A 20,329-nucleotide genomic window follows, 5' to 3' on the forward strand; every position below is an offset into this window, starting at 1 on the left:
GAAATTGCTACCGCATCAGTTAGGTGAAGAACCGTCTCATGTTGTTTATCCTGTGCGGCCGTCTGCAGGGTTCCCTGCATTTGTATCTCCTGTTGGAAGGCCTGGCGGTCTGCAACAGCCTGTTGTGATTGCATTTGTAACACCTGCTGCAACTGCTGTTGTCCCTCCATTAATGTTTTTATGAGGGTCTCCACTGCGAGGTCGTGAAATCCTGCCGACTACGCCACTTGTAGGAAACACGACAGGAGACGGTATTGATGCTCAAACAATATTTTATTTCCTTAACGCTCAAAGAGTCCTTGTTCTTTTCGTAACAGACAATAACTTGCTTGGAGGTAGTTTCTTCACTACTCTCGAAGCCTCGGGGTTAGTCTGTTCCTCTGTAGTCTCCTTCTATTCACATGAGCCCGGATAGGCCCACCATTCACCTCCTCTCTCCTCTCCTGGGGTCTGAAAACAACACACAAAGGAGAATTCACGTGACTCCTTATATACCCTGTGATAGGCTTAGGTCCCCACCAATCAAAAGTGGTTCCTGGCTTCCCCACCCTGATAGGCTGCTGTCTAGAGGATCCCATCATCATTATAAGGTGAGTTGCCGTCCCCACCCCCTCCCCAGCTGTACCAGTTAGATGGCCGGAACCTCCCCCTCCAATCCTGTGTCCATTCTGGCAATGGGGTCCCTGCAGCTCCTTCCCACTCACGTTCCCTGTCATGGAGCGCTGTGTGGCGCAGATAGCCTCTCCCCTCTGCTTCTGACATGCCTCCGGCTCCGCCCCTGCCAATGGGCTTCTCCCCTGGAGCTGCGGCGGCCATGGAGGCCGTGTCTGTTGGATTAGCTGGTGAGTAACGTACGCATGGGGTTTGCAGTGGGTATATGACTCGAGGGACTGCTCTCCCTCTGACGCTGGTCCGGCGGGCAGCGTATGGGGCATTGTTTTCCCTGCATGCCACCGGACACTACCTGAGTAGGACGGTGGTCCTCCCCTAGCCGTTCGCCGCGGCAAGAGAGAGTCATGCCACGCTGTTGCCGTATCTTGCGCAGCCGTTTGCAGCGGCCGTGGCAAAAGGGAGTTTCGCCCAGAGTCTGCCATGCCTGGCGTACTTGGTGTCAGGGTCCGCCTCCAACCCGCATTCTTAAGTGGGCTGACTCCTGCACTGCTGTCCACCACACTCTCACAGTGACAAAAGGATAGAACATAATTCTTGGGTCGTGCAAGATGTCCCTCCTGCATTCTATTTAGGCAGTGACATTCTCAAGCGGTTTGCAATTAATTTGGACCTTATAAATTACAAGGCCTGATCCCAACTAGGGGGCAATCCCATGGGCTTTGATGATTCTGAAAAAGCATTTTGGTCAGCCCAATTGCTGCCGTATGTGGTTGAAGTTCAAATTGGAGAAGAGGGCACCCTCCGAGGACAGAACCATTGAATTAAAAATTAAAAGAGGACAGAAACTGCTAAATTCTGACACCTATGTACATCTCAATGCCCATCTCCAACAGCAGGGGTTGGGGTTAAACCCAACACCATTAGTCAGGGTAGAACACAACACCATTCCAATATTGAATGGATAACAGCGACCCTAGGAGTATCACCCTGGGCGCAGGCACCATTATTGGAATGGCGGTTGATGATCAACATTTTTCCATTGATCTAGGAAACAAACTGATAGGACCAATCCCCAATGACTGCTATGATAATGACGATGACATACCACCAGACAGGATATTCACCTGGCAATGTGAGAATTTCCTGGCGTACTCTTCCTGCCCTTACGGGGAGGAAGAGGTGACCTGTGACATCAGGAAGGATGAGGATGAGGTGATCTTCCAGGTACATAATGACTGCCTCTCCTACCTGAAACCCTCTGTCCAGGTCAATCCTTTAACCAGAGACCTCTGCACACAATTGGAGGAGCCCGCTGAGATAGCAAAACCCGAAGTCTTCCCAGGCTTCAGGTAAATGGTTGAAGAACGGGTCAACCTAGCTGATGCCTGTGAGACTGAGGAGCAAAAGCAAAAGTTGAAACAGGTGTTCTTAGATTTTCAAGATCTCTTTGCCGTGGACTCGTACAACTGTGGTCGCACCGTGATCCATACTACCACCATTCACACGGACCCTGGAATGACTTCTGTTTTTGTGAAGCAATATCGCTTCGCTCTCGCATCTATGGAGTCCCTAACGGAAATCATCAAAAACCTTGAGTCCTGTTGGATAATTGGTCCAGTCCACAGCACCTTTAATAATCCGGTGCTGGGGATTTTAAAACCAAATGGCCAATGGAGGCTTTGCGCAGACCTTAGGGAGCTAAATAAACGGGTCCACATGTCCCGATGGCCTCTTCCCTACATTGACCAAGGGCTGTTACACTCACCTGGTCTCTGCGGGGACGTTGGGGCACGGTTGCGGCCCTCCCAGGAAGTAGAACCCCCCCTGTATGCTTTCTCCCGCTGCAAATAGGCTGTGGGCTGCTGCGATGAATTGGAACACTGTTCCTACATAGATATGAGAGGACGTACGTTTTCTGGCATGTGAGTGAATTCCCTCTCAAACCCTTCTTCCCATAGCATGTTTTCTGTGAGCATGCATAGACCCATTAAGGCTCACCTGTAGATTATTAATTGTGAGCTCTCCGTCCTGCTACTTCTGGCAGGGGCGCATTTAGGATGAGCACCGAGTTCCTTCACTGTTCCTTCGTACATGGTGTCCAGTCCAGCTGCGACTATTCCACGCCTTCTGGTAAGTGTCTTTCAGTTTTCTCTTTGTCTTGAAGTATTTGTATTGTCTTTCTCACAGCCTGTTGTCAGCTCTGTAATAATGTCTATCTTTCTCCCAAATAGGTGTGATTGCGGCCCAGCAGAGCTACAGAGCACGAGGTGGCTCCAGATGAGGAGCGCAGGATCCCGGGGTGGTCCGGCAGCAGGTAAGTGAGCTTTTAAGGATAAGCGCAAAGAATTTTGCAAGCGCAACCTCAAACTGAAAGTTTGTAATGTCTAACCTTGCCTTTTGTCCTTTTACAGGGTCCGCCTTCGTGGATGAAGAAGATGTCGTGCTGCAGTGCCCATAGCTGAAGTCCTGCGTTCCTGAGGATGAAGAAGGGACGCCAGGCTCAGCGTTGAAGAATGCAGGTGAATGCTGACTCCAGGATGTAAGCCTATGGGCAGGAGACTGGATTCCCAAAGGTAAGTGCTGCTTTATCCCAGGTGGCGGTGATCGTTACACTGCATGCAAATGCAGATTAACGCGAAGCGTTGCGCCTTGGGGTTGGGTTGGCTTTTATAGCTGAGCTCTTAAGGCCACGCCCACTAGTTCTGTTCTGCCTGCCACACCCTGCCACTTCTTGAAGTTGCACGTGCAGCTTATAGATGGAAAGTTGCACGTGCATCTCAAGATGGAAAGCCACACCCGGACTGACTGCATACACGTGGAAAGGTCCTGAAAAGCACTCCTGCCCATAATAAAGAGTCTTGCTTATGTTTCTCCATGAGCCTGGTGCCAAAGGCGCCAGGACTGAGTTCAACCGGGCCCCCTGTGTATAAACATCCCAAAGGGACGTGTGTGAACCATGCTACCCCTTGCTCCCACAACCTGATGGTGCAGCTCCTGTGATCCTGGGCAAGTGGCATGACAGGGCTGGCCCAGATCCAGGGGTCCAAGGTATACACTGCTATTGACCTGACAAATGGATACTGGACCGGGCCCGTCATTGGGGCGAACCAATACAAGCTGGCCTTTACCTTCGGGGGGCAGCAGTACACGTGGACCCGGACTCCCTTCGGATACATAACCTCTGGCAACAAATTCAACATCTTCTTACATGAGGCCATGCCCGACTTGGGTGAAAGGGGTAACCTAGCCTATGTGGATGATGTCTTGATTAAAAGCTCAACTGTGGAGGAACACATAGCGGAAATCTGTTATGTTCTGACCCAGTTGAGGGTTGCCGGAGCAAAACTGTCCTTCCAGAAGGCACAGTGGTGCAGGACCCGTGTCAACTTCTTGGGACATGAAATAACTCCTGAGGGTCTTTGTCCCCAGGAGAAGAAAGTTGAAGCACTACTAAAACCAAAATACCCCACAACTCTGTGTGAGCTAAGAAGCCTCCTTGGACTGACTATTTACAGTAGGAAGTTCATTGAGGATTACGCAGAGGTCACAAGACCCCTGATCCATCTGTTGAAGGGGGGTCAAGTGGTAGGGGGGTACAGACCAAGCCGAGGCAGTAAAGCAACTCAAAAGAAGTCTCTCACAAGCGCCTTGTCTAGCTTACCCTGTTAAAAACAAGGAGTTCATCTTGGAGACAGGGTTCTCGAATACATGCTTGACAGCACTATTATAACAAAAGCATGACAAGGTCAATAAAGACATCTCCTATGCAAGCAAGACTTTATACTCTGTGGAGGAAAAATTCTACGATTTTGAGAAGGCACTCCTGGCAACGACGTGGGCATTGAAAAATTACTGCCCGTTCACACGAACACATCATAGTGCAGACTCCACACCAGCCTTAGCAATACCTCCAAAGTGACAGAATCCGGGCTGGAAATGTAATTCCAGAATTACTTCCTGGATTCTGTCAATGCAAGGCTTTCCTGTGGAGGGCAGATATGGCCAAAACAAGAAGAGTCCCCTTGCGCAAGGTCTGGCTGACTTGCATGATTGTGCCAGAGAAAACTGCATCGAGGACGAAAGTCTCAAAACCCAGGACAACATGGAGGCGTACCTGAATTCCCTGCATAAAGTCTATGAAGAAGACAAGTGCGAGGGAATGCCCACAGTCTATGTGGACGGGTGCTCCTACCATGTTGACAACAACGGGGAAAAGGAACTGGTGGCCGGCGTTTGAAATGCCTGGGTGAAAGATGCCCCGGAACGCTCTGCTGAGTACAAAATCGGTCCCCACAGTAGTCAGGCGGCAGAGTTCATGGTAGTTCATCAGGCCATCCTCACTGCCATCCAATACCAACTCCACAAACTGGTCATAATCACTGATTCAGATTATATCCGGAACGGGTTTGTGGAGCACCTGGTAAATTGGAAAACCATAGGCATGCTGTGTGCTAAAACAAACCGCTTAAACATTGCAAGCTAATACAAAATATTGATGATCTGGTCATCTCTAAGAAGATCAAGGGTCATTCCAGAATAGAGGGGCCAGACAAAACTGGAAACAACCTGGCTGATCAGCTGGCCAAAACCAGAGCCATCCAGGGGGATCTCCTTGAGATCGAGTCCCTGTTGGGGGAAATCCAGGTCACGGCTGTGACTAGGTCCCAGACAAATGCTCACAATTTACTCCTACGTCCCGTCCCCTTTCCTCCATACTTGTGGGACATCTCTCCATCCTGTGGGACGGGACCGGAGCACTTTGTAAAAAGCATCCAAATTTTTTCCCAAAAATGTGTCCCTCCTCTCTTTCCTGCGTGGAAAGTGGCCGTAACCCTGCCCACTTTGGTTCCGCCCCACGTGTGAGCTTAGGAGTTCTTCTCAGCTTTTTCTGACCTTCGGTAACCCTCAGGGCAAGCCAGCGTCTAAGGCAACTATTTCTAGGTGGATCGCCGCCTGCATCATGGAGTCTTTCACCGTCCAAGGGCTGAAATCTCCTAAGGGTATCCATGCACACCTGGTGCGGGGCAAGGCAGCCGCGGTTGCTTTTCAGAAATATGTCCCCTGGGAGTCCATCGCTAGGGCAGCTACTTGGGCCTCCCCATCTGCTTTCTGTAAGCATTACTGTCTCGACATGAGCTCAAGAGCTGATGCTCAGTTTGGTCAGGCTGTGCTGAAGAACCTGTTTCAGTAAGGGGTATTTCCATCCACCCGTAGTTCCTGTAACGAGTGCTTGGGAATCTCCCACAAGTATGGAGGAAAGGGGACGGGACGTAGGAGTATTACCAGGTTACTCACCGTAGTGACCACCTTACTCCTAGTCTATAGTCCCCTTTCCTCCATACGCCCGCCCGCCGTCCCCTCTAATAAGGTTCCTCTGTTATTGCTAATGGGTCTTTGATCTGGCGATAGAAAAGGACTGATGGGCGATGCACGGGGCGGAGCCAAAGTGGGCGGGGTTACGGCCGCGTGCCGGGCACCGCGCAGGAAAGAGAGGAGGGACACATTTTTGGAAAACAATTTGGATGCTTTTTACAAAGTGCTCCGGTCCCGTCCCACAGGACGGAGAGATGTCCCACAACTATGGAGGAAAGGGGACTATGGGCTAGGAGTAAGGTGGTCACTAGGGTGAGTAACCTGGTAAAACTCTCAACTGCCCAGTGGAGTAAGGAGACCCCAGATGCTGATTTAATCACAGTACAAAAAGGGGATCCGATCATTGGGAAATTTTATCAATACATTGATGACCCTGAGAACTTTCCTATGATGGATACCGATTACATTGGGAAAGAGGACCTCAGGGTGTTGATGAAGTGTCCCAAAATATTCCAAATCCAAGGTCTGTTGGTAAGGAGATCCATCTCTGGATGTAACCAGTGGGTGGTAACTCCCTCATTCCGGAGCCTGATGCTAAGTCACGCCCATGACACGGCCACAGACGGTCATCGGGGGTTTCATACTACTTTAGAAATCTTGCAGAAGCTTGATACTGACCACACATTGGGCAGGACCTCGACCAATATTTGAAGGGGTGTCTTGTGTGTGCACAATTTCAGCCAAGTTCACTCACACATCGAGCTCCCCTCCACAAGAGGGGAATGACCCTGCCATAGTCAGATTTACAAGTAGATTTCATCGGGCCCGTGATTCGCTCCTCTAGGGGGAACAAGTACATGTTAACAGTAACATGGTCATTTACCAAATGAGTGGAATGTCTCCTGGTCCCAAATTGCAAGGCAGAAACAGCAGATGCCCTGATGATCAACCACATCTTCTTGCGTTTTGGCCTACCCCAAAGGATTGAGTCAGACCGAGGAAGCCACTTCACCAGCGAAATGATGACAAAGATGTGGGAGATACTTGGGGTAAAAAGGAATCTTCATATTGCACACCGCTGTCCTCTAGTGGGGGAGTTGAAAGGTACACTAAAACAATTGTGAGCATTCAAAAAACAATGGTGGCAGATTCTGGGTGAAGTTGGGACATCCGATTACCGCTTGGCCATCAGATCTACACCATCTTCTGCGACCAAAATGTCTCCATTTGAGCTAATGACTGGGCGAAGGATGGTGCTAACTCAGCATCTGCTCTATAGAACACAAGAGCAGAAACTGATAAATGCCTCTACAACACATGAATATGTTGAGAATCTAAGAAAACACCTTCAGCATGCTTTTGTGTACGCTCAGCGGAATCTGGAAAGATCAGCAGAGGAGATGAAGACTCAAAATGACTTAAAAACAACCAAAAAGGAATACCAAGTAGGAGATAGGGTCTACTTGTACAATTTCCAAAGGAACCAGACCAAGGAGCTGAAATTTCTCCCTTCCTGGCGAGGTCCGTTTGAAATTGTAGATAAAATTTCACCTGTCGCATACAGAATCCGCATCCCCAAAGGAGAGCTGACAGAAGCGAAACGGGTCCACGTTAATCAGTTAGAGTTGTCATCCCAGGCATACTTTGCAGCTGGATGAGGAGCTAAGGGAAAGTCAAATAGAGACACCTGGAGAATAAGAAACCGGAGAAAGTAACAGCAGAAGGGAATATGTAGGTACATAGGTATATCTATCTAACAGGGAGTACTTTTCTTCACTACCATTGCAAAAAGGGATCACAAAACATGGGGTAAATGTGGATAGTTATTTTTGCCTTGTTAAGGAATTATTTGTTGATGTGTTTAAGTTAATTAATGTAATTTCTGTTTGTCCCACTGATGTCAACCTTCCGGGAAGACCGTCAGTGGGAAAGTGTTGTAATCTGTCTTTATCTATCCACTAGTTAGTTCCAATTCCATCCTTCATAGACAAAGGAGGACTTCCCCGGGGACCTGGAAAGGGGGTGTCGCTCCACACTCCAACAAAAGACAAAGGGACCCAAAAAGGGGGTGTCGCTCCACACTCCAACGAAAGACAAAGGGACACGAAAAGGGGGTGTCACTCCACACTCCAACAAAAGACAAAGGGAGGATCGTGGCGTACCGCTCCCTGATGGAAAAAAAGAACTCTGCCCAATAAACCCTCACTTTGCCCTACTTTCCCTCAACAAGAAGTCTCGGGGAAGAAGGGGGGGGATATGTGGGGTACATTGACCAGCCCAGCAGAACTCCCCAACCTCACCAAACTACATCTCAGCCGTCATCGGCAGAATAGCTGCACTGGCTCTGTTAAGCACTATGGCCTTGCATTAAAACTGCGCTTTGCAGTTTCCAAAATAATGGCTGTGCCATTTTACCAGCCACACATGGGGCAAGATGAAACACAGAACACCCTGAGAATTGCTGCCAGTATTTCTTCAATTGCACCAAAGAAAAGAATTCAAAGGCAGCGCTGCTATGCTGCCAGCTCAAAACCTTTTCACTGAGAAAGAAAATATGCTGCCTTTTAAAATGACTGTGCCCTGATGCTCCTTTTCATCTGTTCAATAGTACACAGTTCTGATCCAGTGAGACCCAGCTAGGTCCCTCCATATTGAGGTTGTGTTTCAGCAAAAAGGGGACATGTCTCATTGAATGACAGGCTGTGCCAGGCAAGATCTGTGAAATAACAAAGAACTTCACTTCAGCCGTACACAAAAATGTTTACAGCTCCTGCGCATCAAGATATACCATCTTCACTCTTTAAGATTCCAGATTCCACTGCCAGCATAGCTGACCCTATCCAGGCAGGACCATTGATCCAGAAAAACCCCACAAAAAAAGAAATCCCAATAACTTAGGGGGAAAGGTGTCTGAATCCTCAGTGGGATTATCCAGTGCTGCCTGCTTGCCCTGGTATCCGCTCTATCCAGCTGAGGTGCCGCTGTGCAGTGACCAGATCATTGCCCAGCTGTTTTCTTCTGGGAGAGCTTGCCGCTGTGACCAGTGACCAGATATTGCCTTGCTGTCCAGAAACCCGGTGCGCTTTCCAAATACCCTATTCAAGTTCTTGTTGTGAGTATTCCCCTCCCCAAACAACCACAGGCTCTATCCGTTGCTCTGTATCTTGTATTAGGTTCCACCCCATAGAAATCCAATAACTGCCTTAGCCGAAATCCTTAAAACTGTCAAAATTCTCTATGCATCCTGTCCTTGATCTCCAGGTGTTAGCACCATTCTTCCACTCATTTCTGTCTTGTGTAAGTCCTTAGTACTATTTTGATTAAACTAGTTAATTCCCACATAAAGAGCCACGCGGCACAAAGGGGTTACACTTGCAAAGTAACCTGTGTCGCGAGCAGGGTCTCTCTTTTCTAGCCACTAAAATATAGTTTCTGTAAAACTTGTCCTTTCCTTTTTAAAACAATTTTCTTTGTCAACTGCTTTGATTTTTAAAACCGAATTTCCTTTCCCATCGAGAATCTCATGCTGTCATTAATTTAGAGTCACTCTTTCACTTGCATATCATCCCTGTGATGTGCATCTGTCATTCAGCATAAAAAACGCATTCCGATTCTGTCTATTTCACCCGTTTTTCAAACCGTTTTGACCTTTAACCCTGTGTAAATTAGCAAATGCAATTTCTATGCGTGTGATTTGGCTGCTCTGTGTTGTCACTTCAAAGTTGATTTTTTAACTGTATGCCTGTTGTTGGTACCTTGCCTTGTAGTTGCTAGTTTTCTTACATCCCTGATACTGTTATAACTTATATTTACCTCATTCATTCAACTGCACATTTAAATTAAATATTTAGTAATTCTGACTGCTATTTTATGCAATTGCAAAGGTTTTAAAATTTTACAGATTCTAATTCTGTTTGCTGCATTGTATACCTGACTCCTTGCTGCTCCTTTCTATCAACTCAAAATTCGATTAATAAGGGTTTGGGTGAGCATTGCAGGGGAAAATCCTAACTCAGGTGCTATCTACCCGAACAGTAAAATTGCTCCCATTCATTTGTGCTTTGGATATGTTATAGTAGAAGGTCAAACTAAGTGTACTTCATCAATTTACCTTGTAATTATAACTCCATTGGTGATTGCTGCCCAATATTAAATTTGCGTGATTTTCTTTGAATTTAAAATAAAAAAATATTGTATTACCACCCACCGGCCTGGTTCATGGTCCTTTGTGACCCGGGATATTTGTAAAAGGGGGTGTGAAGCGGGTTGGGTGCCAGCTCAGTCCGAATTCTAGGAAATTAAGTAAAAGTGTTTTAATTGTGTGCTGCATCCTAGGCTAGTGGCGAGAGACCTTGTCTGGTGTATGACACCCGATTAGAATCCTTAACAACGCGCAGCAGAGACATGACACCTCATCCTAATCAACACAGGCATTTGTTGTGGGGAAGATCAGACTCTGTATACTCGCACATTAGTCACATCAGATTAATCCTGCACAGGAGACTTACCATGGTTTACACTTTTTATCTATGTCTCACAGATTTTTGGGAAACGAGGCACCTCAAGATTCCGACCACAGTCGAATTAGAAGATAGCTTATTGCAGCATTTAAGCACCATTTTATGCATATGTAGGACCGCAGAGGTAGGCTATTTGCTTCTTCCCATAATCTCTAGTGTATATACCTTTATATACATCTAAATGTACCATGCGTAGTAAGATCGTTTGTCTTGTCTTCCCTATGTCTTCCCCTCCCATGCATGGTTGCGCTTTGAAACACTTGTTTATAAGCGCATAATAAATAAAGAAACAATCAATCAATATATTGCAGATATACATTTGAATTAGACACAGAATGGTTGTACAATTATACTATCTGATTTGACAGACCCTGTTGTGCTTGATACAAGACGCCAGAACCACACTCAGAGAATAGACCACAAGTCTCATTGTGATCTTCAAGCTCTGGACATAATACTCCAGATATCCAACTAAGGTGATATGTTTATTATTCCAATGAAGATGGCTAGTTGCCTTTTGCTCGACAGATACTTGATAGGAAACATATACACTGAATTACTATGCAGAAACTAGTCTTTAATTTGCTTTGTAGATGAAATTGGACATTGAAGACTTAACAAATCACTGAACTTTAATTGTTTTTGCTCCTGATGAAGGGATAGTCATTCCTGAAACGTGTTGAGCTCGTTTTAATATATGTACTTTGTATGTTTTGTGAAATTGTTTTGTTTGCACTGTGCAACACATTTTCTTATTAAAACGCATCAAATTGAATCTATTGAATTAATCTTTTTACTCGAGATATCTCATCTTGTAGATGATGGAATTTGCTGTCTGCAATCTAATATTAACTTAATAAATCTTAACTGGTACCATTACCAGCTTGTATGGTGTGCAGGGGACGCGAGTGTCCACCAATTGAGGACACTTTATGTTTTGTGACTTGTACTTTAGGGCCTTAGGATGACAAAGAGAAATTAGGGTGAGCTGCTGGAAACCCACACTGTGCAGAGCTTTTACTTTCTTTTTTTAGGCCAGAGTCTTCTGCTGCTTCGACACAGGTGCATTCACTTCTGCTGCCTGGGAGGGAGGGAGAAAGGGAGGGAGGGAGGGGCAACCAGAGGTCCAAATTGCTGCAGTGTGGTACGTTTGCCCCCTCCACACACAGGTTGCCAACTTGCTTACACACTGGGGGAGGGAATGGATTTGTAGCTACACCCCCCCCCCCCGAAGACACCTTCGTAATGCATGGATCCTCCCATTGGAGTAGGCAGATCAGGCCCAACTTGTGCTTTTTGTGTGGGAGATCTGAGAGATGGCTCACTGTGACACCTTTAAGGCTAACATCTGCTCTCCTGTGCATCGATGCAATTGTTAAGGCCTAGGTAGTGCAAGATGTTTCTTCTCACGCTGCAGCCTTGCAACAGCCTGATTGACTCCATGCCGACTAAGACTCGGAGCTCTCCTCCCGCTGCTACACAGGAAGCCAGATAGAGGATTTCCTGCACTGCCTCCTCACCAATGCTCATCGTTGGAGTTCGCCGTTGGTTCCCTGGTGGTCGGACTCCGGCTGACTTAAAGTGGGAGCTCCCCGGGTCTTACTGCCAAGCCGCCCCATCCTTCAGGGCGTGCTCGCGGTGAGATGCTTGATGTGCCACTGGAGCATGTGACAGATGATGTGCTACCCTGGGCCGTCTATCTCACTGCTGGGCTGAACCACCCTCACTGCTGCGGAGAGTCACTGACGTGGGTCGGGAGCCTCCATCTTGGCTCGCCCTGCCGGCCTCTCCTGCCGGAGCTTCAAAAGGACCAGATCTGGGGCTCTCTGCCAACACGCCTACATGAAACTGCTCCTGGGCATCTCCCCCAGGGACTCGCATGCCATCAGCTCCCACATCATTAGTATGCTGGCGAAATACTGCTTTAGTGCCTGCTCCGCATGGAGGCTTTTAGTGGAGCTGCCACATCGATGGTACCCCAAGCCACGCCCCTGTTGTTTTTCTTTTGAAGTTTAGTTAGAGTAGGATTCCTGACAGAGGACTGTTATATTGTTTTGACCTCCTGACAAGCACCGTTGTGACATTTCTTTTTTTTAAATTTTTACATAATAGAGATTGAGTTTAGGGGACGATAAGTATTTTTTCGTTACATGAAAATAAAGAACCATGAGACCAATGTTTGGTAGTCCGCGTCCTATTTCTGACCTGTCACAGGAACCAAAGGGCAGCCTATCTAAAACTTCTAGAGCATCACCAGAAGTGGAAATTATGTTTGTCTAGTCCATAGATATGATACAGATCATTACAGGAAACAGCATTGTGTACTTCAGGCCTATTTCATGAAGCTTGGTGTAAACTGCAGTGAAATTGGGATGTGCCATGTGGACTGCTGTAGTAAAGTCTGGGAAATTGTTGAGTTCTCACATTGTACATCCTAAGCATGTGTGCTCTTTCCACCAGAAATGGTGATAAGAATGGTGGATGCTGGAGGACGCTCTTAAGAAATGACTGAAATGTTTCCATACTGGTAAGAGGGCAATTAGTTAAGGCTTACTTAGAGCCACATAACACTACATTGAAAGATTTGTAGAGGACATTGCCCCTGCGGACAATGTTTATCATGCCATGCAATGGCTTGCCATAAATTATAATAGCATTAATGGGGATATTGTTTTTCCCCCTCCATAAATAATTTCGACATGGTTACTAAATTATATCAATTGCATTTAAAATTACATCTGTGGCTAATTACAATAGGAAGAAGATATAATATACTTCTATCATTTTCCATTAAACATCAATTTACATTAGTACCACAAGGAGGGTTGTTTTTGGTGTATATTACAAGGTGGATGCTACTGGCACTCAGTAATAGCCATTATGCCAGAACATCATGAACTCGTACGTTACACATCTTAACCTGCCTTGATATGAGGACACAGAATTCTAAATGGTACATACAATAGGAACCACGAGGATGCCAGATGCAGGACCCAGATACAAGTAAAGCCATGTTTAGGTCAATACTCTCATGGCATACTGAGGAATGCTCAGACTGACAATTTTATTATTAATATAGAGCAAGAGATATTCTTTCTTCTCTCTTGCTTCATTTGCAGAGAATCAATTGGATTATGTGGATTCTTAAAGCAATAATGAACAAAAGAGAAATAAAACCTTTTGAAGTCCATATTCGGAATATCTACCCTGATAATTAGGCAAGTTGAATTACTAGCCCCCATATCATTATTACTGAACCTCTGTTGAAAATGGTGTGATTTTAGTGTGGCAGTCACACGAGAGCTTGTTGTATGTGCACTTTCATTATTTGAAATGGTTTCCAATAGACACACCTAATTAAAGAACCCAGTGCAGAAAAAGGAGTGTGTTCATTATCAGAACAGTACATTGATGGTGAGTCATTGGCTATGTTACAATTTACAAGTCTTAATGAATTCTTCAGAATGTTGGCTAGAGAAATGGGTCACAATAGTATGACACTGTTGAGTTTGTAATGGGGCAGGCAAACATTCAGGTAACACCTACTGCTCGACTCAGATGAGTATGCAATTACCGTTTCCCATCGCCGCCCCTCGCCAGCATCGTCCAGGGGAGTAACGTTACAAGCTGAGACAGCCCTACTACCCCAATAGTCTTGGGGTAGAAGATGAATCAATCTAAGATCATGAAGGTGGCACTATGAATATAGAACAGATGGTATGATAGTTAGAGATACAGGTAGTTGTGACTATATACGTAGATAAAGAATATCTAGGTGGCTACATGCATAAACACGAAGTATGCGTGGTATGCATAGACATGAATAATATTCACTCATAGACATGAAAAACATACACATGCACGAAAACATGAAAAACACATTTGTACTCAGACACAAAGAACATATATATTTATATAGATAGCCCAAAGAACCTCCACTTGCAAGAAATGGCAAAGCACAACATGACAGAGAATGAACCAATGTGCAGCATTTTCCTAGCACAGAGGCCACAGTAGGCCCAGAAGCAACAGGGCTTCAGACAAGTGCTGAACTTGCAAAATCACATTTATTTGAGAAGCTGTGAAGTTGCTCTTAACAACAGCCATAGCATGTGTCAAGTTTAAACATATAAGGGAATAGTAGACGTGCAGAGCAAGCACAAAGGCAAGTTAACAATCCACAGGAGACGAAGCAGTAGCCTTCCAAGTTAATTGAATTAATAGAAACAACTAGTCCTTGATGTCCAGGTGCAAGGGAATACTATACCAAGACACTCTATAGAGAATAAAGAAAGGGTTTCTCCAGTGGCCATGAAGAACACAGCATGTATGTTAGAATTAGATAAAAATAATCTCAATAAATAGAAAGAAATCCACCCTCAAACACTGTACCCTAACACGTGATCCAGATGTAAAAAAACACTAGCTATTCATTGCAAGCCAAACACTGATAAGACACCTGTAGAACTCCCTCAGAGCACATGCATACACCAACAGCACACAAGGTCGAGCTCAAAGGAGAGGGGAGGCATCATTGCCTTGGGATGACTAGGAAATATTCTTTAATTGTAATTATGGCAGACATTGGAGTTGGATTCCCCCACTTGTGTCTCACACATATCTTGACCCTTTGTCAAAATGTCCAAGGTTGGAAAGCTAGATGCCAACCAATGAAAAGCCCCTTTTCCACACCACCTATGATGGATAACGCCAACCAATTATCTGTCCCCGTAATGATTTATTAGAAATATTATCAGTAGTAGGATGGCTCAAAGCACAGTCATCAGAGAGATACGAACCAATGGAGTGACTAGCCCTTGTACATTCTAATTGTAGCTTGGGCCATTAACTCAGTTTCCCCATAGGTTTTGTAAACTGATGATGTAATATGATATAATTGTTGATGCAGTTGGGGCACAAAGCTTGCATGATATCATGGAAAGAGTTGAGGGCTATGAGAACAAAGATGCTTGTATGTCGTCCCAGCTTGGATTTGTTGTTTGAATAAAGCTGGGTTTTGACATGCACCGGATTCCTCCATTCTTGAGTATTATTCTAACTAATTGTGTGATCCTGGGTGCACAGTTACAAGTTACTAAGACATTGTTTATTTTGGTATAAAATGAGAGTATTTGATTTTTCAAAATGTGTTTAGCTTTTGTTTGGACCCATTTGGTGTGGCATGTACTGCAATGATGATCAAGTTTCATCAATTGGTAATGTTAAAAGCAGTAATGATCTGATATGAATTGAATTGATGAATCATCAAGTATGTGTTTCATTAGAGGCAATATAAGAAGGTACCATGATGCCTAGTCATTAAGTTTAGGGAATGGTTCCAATGATTTTGTTTGGAGTAGGGATAAGCAATATCAACACAGATATGTGTATGTAAAGAAGAAAACATATATTTGAGTAGATTGAGGACAGGGATTCATTTGGCAATCTTCTTTCGTTCCAGAATTTCTGTAATCATACTGGAAACAGGATTGGCATGCACATTTTGGGCATGATTGTATTTTATCACCTCCTACATATTGAAACGCGCATCGGTTTTAAAAGGGTTTGGCGGACTCAAATGACATTACCACATTTACTGTATTTGGAATCTTCCATAGGATGCAGTGTTTTAAGTCAGGAATTGCCGGTTACCGTGATCTTTGCTCTTTTGTATATGAATTTGGATTAAAAATCTGTAATCAAGTGATGATGTCCGCTATCCATTCAGACTTTGTATATGCCTAGATGTTTGGAATTTGTCATGCACTTTTAAACATATACAATGAATCCATTTACTTTTTTAATCCCTCCCTTACACCCAAGGCCCTGGTGATATTGGCTGCTCCATGTTCAGTTGAAAGACGCAGGCTGCAGGGTGAAACTTGCACAAAATGTACCAGGGCCGTTGTGCACTAGTGGCAGAAATGTTTGTTTGGATTATCAGCCCTGCAGACGTCTGTCTGCACCAAATGGCTCTGCCTGAGGCTCACGTTGGAGTCTTGATGAGTTGGCACCGGGGCAGTGGAAACATGGCGACTCACTTCCTTCCTCCTCCGAACCCTGGCAGTGGCTCTTTTTCTGAGTCCTCTGTGCCGACACTTTGTAAAGTGGCCAGGCTCCAGACAAACAAACGTTAAAGTGTGCCACCCCCACACAGCACTCATTTAATTTTTGTAATCCAGATGTGGAACCCTTGCTCACTGTTCTTAGAGAGGCACCGCTCCACCTCACTGACAAGGCCCAACCAGGCTGAAACAAGTGTCTGGGGTTGCTGTTGGTACTCTAGTTCAGAAGAGAATTGCCTGGCATTTCGGTGCTGGGCTGGCCTGCCATTACGTGGCCTCAGTGGGAACCCCTTTTCACCACCTACCTGGATGCGGTGGGAGGCACAGACTACCACCATACTATGCTACCGGGGTGGAATGGCAGAGGATATTTGCGGGCTTAAACTCCGAGCTGGTGGAGGATGACGATGATGGAGTCTTTAAAGAAGCCATCAGACACATAGTAAAGCGTTTCTTCAATAAAGAGAACATCGTCCTACACCGGATTAAGTTCTACAACCGGAAAGAAGAGGTTTCGGAGCCGGTGGACGATTATGTTACACGGATGAGAGAGTTAGTGGCTTTTTGTGATTTTGGCAACAACACAGAGAACATGTTCTGTGACATGCTTGTGGTTCACACCAACTCGGGAAAGGTCCAGGACAAATTAATTGTGAAAAAAGTGTTGACGCTCGATAAAGTGATTCAGATTGCCAGATATGTTGAGGACCCCTCCATCAGGCACAAAGAAATGTCGGGAAGCGCTCCAAACCTGGAAGTGCATGCCATGCAGTAACGCAGCTGTTAGGAAAGATTTCCATGTATGTGTCATTTTCCCTCCAGTTGTGAACCCCCCAACATTTTGCTGTTGTCTGACCATCCTAGCCTGAATTTTTGCCAGTGGAGCACAGCCTTCTGCTGCACTCTGGTAGGTCTTCGCTCACTTTGTTATGGGGAAACTGACATGCCCTTAAAGAAATTCAGTATTGAGAGACTTTGTTTCCCTTAGTCTTTAACTTTGTTGATCGTTTTTTCTTAGCAACATGTTACCAGTGCACAAAGTATCTTACAGCACAGTGCGCTGGGATCTTCCTTTCATTTTTAAGGCCCTGGTCCTAAACACCCTCAAAGGATTTTTCGGTAGAAGTACAAATGGCACTAAGAGCCCACTGTTGTCCCACAGGACTCCCTGCTTCTGATTGAACTTAGAAGGTCTGCAAAGGCACCTGCACCTTAACCTGAAAGCAAGCCTTTTCGGAAGTGTCCCTGGGCCAACCAGTGACCGGACGTTTGCCCTGGAACCGCCGCCATCTTGAGTTGACACCTGAGACTTTGGAGATTGTATGCACTGGGTATAAGGCACCCTCCAGCTAAGTTTCGTACGCCTAGGCACCCTTGGTCTGGAATTAGGAGAGTACGCCTGAAACCGAGTGAACGCGGTCACTGTGTCGCCCAGCTGTGTTGAGGCATTTCAAGGATGCACTGCTGCTGTGCCACCCTGTGCCCTGAGACGAGCTGCAGTGAAATCGAGCTGATCCTTTCATCAAGAGATGAGAAATCGCCAGTGTCCCGCCACGGAATCATCCCTGGAATTAAGCCGCTGAAAGCAGCAGAACCGCACAATTGCTGCATTTGAGCACGCAACCAAAGTGGACTCGACTGCCAGAGTTTGGTCCGGCGTGTGCCTTGGGTCGGTGAGTACTTGCAACCCTTACCAGTGGCCCCTGGTGCATCCATTTTTATGCACATTTTTCCCCTGAGGGCCACTCTTCTTTTTTTTAGAGGTAGCCTGCGCTACCGTCTTATACCCAACTCTTGGATCCTGTACTGTCCTCTTGGGGAGACCCTCCTTGAATAGTGCAAACTTATTCTTCACTGCCTCAGCCACGTTCCTGAGTCGCTACAGTCCCTGCAAGAGACCCAGTTTTCGCTCTACCGCACAGTCGCATGTGTCTACACCGAAAGTAGATTTGAGCGCAAGGCTCCACTCTTAGGGATTGGACTGCCTCTTAGATAGGGTTTGATAGGTGAAGGACTGCCTAAAGCATATTCACACTGTTTGTTCCCTTTCCTTAAAGGTTGTGGACCTGTACTGTGTGCCATTCCTTTAGGCCATTTGTAACTGTATATATGTGTTATAGTACTGTTGTATTGGTTTAGGATTTACTGCTGATATTTGCTTTGTGTTTGATTTAAAAAGCCTTTAATAAATGTATATATATTTTTGATATACACCTGACTGAGAGTAATTTGTAGTGCCGTTTACCGTGTGTGCTCATTGTGGGCTTTCGATCACCATCACCCCTCCTGAGACCTAGTCTTGACAGCCGCCAATACTACCTTGATAGGTCTGGCTTGTCCAGAAGGTTACTTTGTTCCAAGAAAGTAGGCTGGCCTTCTGAACCTCTGCCCACCAGGTCAGAGTTCAGAAATCCATCTTAACAGCAGCCACAAAGAGAAATCCAGGTGGGTTACAAAGATGACTGAGCCAGCAGAAGAGTACCATTGAAATGCCATAGGTGGACCAGCACCCGCTGCTTAGCCAACGATAGGGAGTGTCCAGCCAGGAACAAAGAGTATTCAAACTACCACAGGTTTGGACACATAGCAGTTACTTGCAAATGGAAGGGCAAGAAAATTACTTCAGAGAACGTGGATAGCGGTGCAAGAAGCGAAGAATCGTCAGATGAGGACAAGCCAACCGTCACCATGGTCAATAGCATCATAGCAAGAAGAGAGAGCCACACTGCATGATCAGGGTTGATGGAATGGAAACCAGAGTCGTGTCTGACTCTGGTTCGTACTTGACCACTCTGCCAATACGCAAGTACAAAGATATGATGGTCTAGGACAAGGTGGAAGTCTTGAAGACCAAACACAAACCCACGGTGTTTGGAGGTGCATCCGTTATTCTGCTTCGGCACATCAAAGGCACAGTAGAGTTCAAAGGAAGGAAGACATATACCAAAGTATACTTCACTGAGACTGGCCCTGCCGTGCTTGGGTGGGATGATGAAGTAAAGTTAGAAATAATGCTTAACCCCAGCACAAGAGATCAGGTACTAAGAGTGACAAGTGGAGGAGCTGCGGTATTGGAAGAGGATTGAGTTATTCTCAAAGGGATTGGGCAGAGTTAAAAACTTTGTGCACAAAATCAGGCTATGCAGGAATGCCATCCAGGTCAAACACAAAGTCAGGCCAGTACCGGCCATGGCAAGGCAAGCGCTAAAACAGCAATTGGAGAAGATGGTCAATGAGGGCACGTTAGAGACCATAGAGTCGTCAGAATGGTTAAGACCAGTGGTGCTCATAAAGAAGAAAGGCTGAAATGTTAGGAGAGTATGCATAAACTTGCAGTCTAAACCTAGAAGTCATCATGGACAGTTACCCAGTTCCCAGCATCAATGAGTTAATTTTAATGATGAAGGAGGCAAACGTCTTTTCAAAGCTGGACATGCGCGATGCGTACCACCAAATCATGCTACACATTGAGTCAAGACTGCAGCGGCATTCACCACCCCGTTCGGTACGTTCCATTACACAAGAATACATTTGGATTGTCCTCCGCTGCATCCGCCTTTCAATGGATGATGGACTCCTTACTGAAAAACACGAGGAATTTAACCTACTTCCAAGATTACATTCTTATATATGCAGAAAACACAAAGACGCACAACAAGGTGTTAAGGGAAGTACTCCACAAGTTACAAGATGCAGGTGTGCGGCTTTGATATGAAAAGGGTGCATTCAATGTTGAGGAAGTGGAAAACTTAGGCTACACCATATCCAAAGAGGGAATTAGTCCTAAAATGAACTTACTGAAAGCCATAGTAAAAGCTC

General features: G+C 45.7%; 1 long non-coding RNA gene across 1 annotated transcript in view; it reads left to right on the forward strand.

The window, feature by feature from the left end:
* LOC138491655 (uncharacterized) overlaps positions 1 to 20,329 on the forward strand; it is a 98,420-nt gene that overhangs the window by 56,336 nt on the left and 21,755 nt on the right. Inside the window, exon 2 of the long non-coding RNA XR_011276055.1 lies at positions 10,466 to 10,569. This is a non-coding gene — a long non-coding RNA (uncharacterized lncRNA). The remainder of the gene's footprint in view (positions 1 to 10,465; positions 10,570 to 20,329) is intronic.

The sequence above is a fragment of the Ambystoma mexicanum genome, chromosome 10 (genome assembly GCF_040938575.1).
Source record: "Ambystoma mexicanum isolate Mex_15411 chromosome 10, UKY_AmexF1_1, whole genome shotgun sequence".
NCBI classification, from domain to species: domain Eukaryota; kingdom Metazoa; phylum Chordata; class Amphibia; order Caudata; family Ambystomatidae; genus Ambystoma; species Ambystoma mexicanum.